Source organism: Columba livia, chromosome 1 (genome assembly GCF_036013475.1).
Source record: "Columba livia isolate bColLiv1 breed racing homer chromosome 1, bColLiv1.pat.W.v2, whole genome shotgun sequence".
Classification (NCBI taxonomy): domain Eukaryota; kingdom Metazoa; phylum Chordata; class Aves; order Columbiformes; family Columbidae; genus Columba; species Columba livia.
In genome coordinates, this window is record NC_088602.1 from 111272683 (window position 1) to 111274501 (window position 1819).

The window sequence follows — 1819 nt, forward strand, 5'->3', positions numbered from 1 at the left end:
TTAGTTGCCAGCTGGGGCTAAACCGCAACAGAAATATCTGTAAATAAGCATGTGTCAGTGTTAAGAAGCCAGCTTACAGGCGCTATAGTGCTGAACCTTCTCTTAGCAAAGAAAATTCAGGTACGGTACAAAATAAATTCCAATTACTAAAATATCGTTTGGAAAAAAAAAATGGACTTGTCTTTGGAGAGCAGAACAGTGCAGTCAGGAAACCGGGTACATTTACAGTGTACATCTGCTTTCTTTAGTGTCTCTATTTGGTCAGGTTTAGCATACAGAAAGCAAGTCACCCTAGCCAAAGTCTGCTGATAGAACCTCTGATTTGCCCCACATTTTCTTCTGGAAGCACTATTTTTTGTCTTTTCAACTTAAGCTGCAGCTCCAGGATTTAGGTCTATGTCTCCCGCACCTCTATGCATCACTGTGAGGGGACAGATACTCCAACCTAGAATATACCTCCAGCTCTTGTGTAACCTAGTGATGGGTTTAGCCCCTACCCTGTAAGAGATGTGCCAGGCACATACCCTTGTCTCTGTTTAAAAAAAAACAAGCTGATCACTGTTTTCTGCAGAGTGGCATGTAGTGATGGATATATTTGCAAGTGTGCATCAGCAACTCTGTATCCCTGAAAATCCACCCTCTGCCTACTGAGAAACATCTCCTGCTGAAGTGACTTGAGTGCCCTGAGACATCAGCTGAACCACAACCTCTTGAAAGGAGCTCACATGGGAAGCTGAAGATTATGAAAGGAGATCATTAAGCAAAGAGCCATGGACATTTAAAATGTGTCTGCCCTGCTGGCAAAGATGACTTTCCCACAGTGGCATTGAGAGAAGGACCAGTGTACCTAAGCCTCAGCTGTTGCAGTCCCTTACCTGGGCCCCTGAAGATGTGGTTTTGCTTTACACCTCAGCTAATTGGAGACCTTTGCAAGTGGTCCTTCTTCTTGGCCTTTCCCTCTGCCTTGAACTGGACCTGGTACTTGTCTGGAGATGAAAGGACGTTCATGAGCATTCTTCTTTTCTTCCTCCATCCCCACCCTGTTTTGCATGATTGTTTTTTGCCATCTTGAACAGCTGAAATGACTCACCCTGAGACTGCTGGAGATTACAGGAGAACTGGCCAGAGTGTGAGGTGGTGAATCCAGAGAGGAGCAGGTTAGCTACTTTCTACAGTAGCTCTCTCCTGTCACACACTAGGTGTAAACTGAAACCAAAAACGTACTTCAAAGCCACTTTTATCAACCATCCAAACTACTACATCCAGAGGTGAATTGTTTAAAAAAAAAAAAAATTACACGCAGCTCACCTTGCATCAGGCTTGATCTGCAAAGATGCCCCTTTGGCCTGTTATGCTGACAGCTGTTGACTTCACTAGGAGTATCTCAAAAGTGACCGCAGACCATTTTGATCAGGAAAAGTGGGCTCACTTCTGCCACCTGCTCTCTCTGCAGTGGCTCCCTGGCCTGCAGCCTCAGCCCAGGAGCAGGATGTGGTACCCGTCCTTTGACCCATATGCAAGTGTCCTATATCTTACTTCATGGTGGCACACCCTTTCACAAAGTAGGAGCACCGCCAAATCAGAAAGCAGTGATGCCCCACCCCCTATGTGGCTTCAGTAACTAAAGGTTTGCCTGTTTGCCTGTTGTATTAGGTAGATGCTGTTCAGTTCAGTCCCTTTCTCTCTATGCACTTTCTCTCTATGCACATCTTCTGCACTTCAGCCCTTGTAGTGCTCTTGCACTCAGCAGGAGTGAAGAGGAGTAGTCCCACCCTGAATAACCTGGAGTCTGGAAAATGTGAGTGAGAATTCCCTCAGA

The 1819-nt window shown here is 45.7% G+C and overlaps 1 long non-coding RNA gene across 1 annotated transcript; it reads right to left on the reverse strand.

The window, feature by feature from the left end:
• Positions 1-233: 233 nt before the first annotated feature.
• On the reverse strand, positions 234-1605 carry LOC135580190 (uncharacterized). The gene is made up of 3 exons (XR_010474495.1): positions 1309-1605; positions 1091-1206; positions 234-986 (listed from the first exon to the last, which is right to left on the reverse strand). It is a non-coding gene; the product is annotated as an uncharacterized LOC135580190 (long non-coding RNA).
• Between the last annotated feature and the right edge of the window lie 214 nt (positions 1606-1819).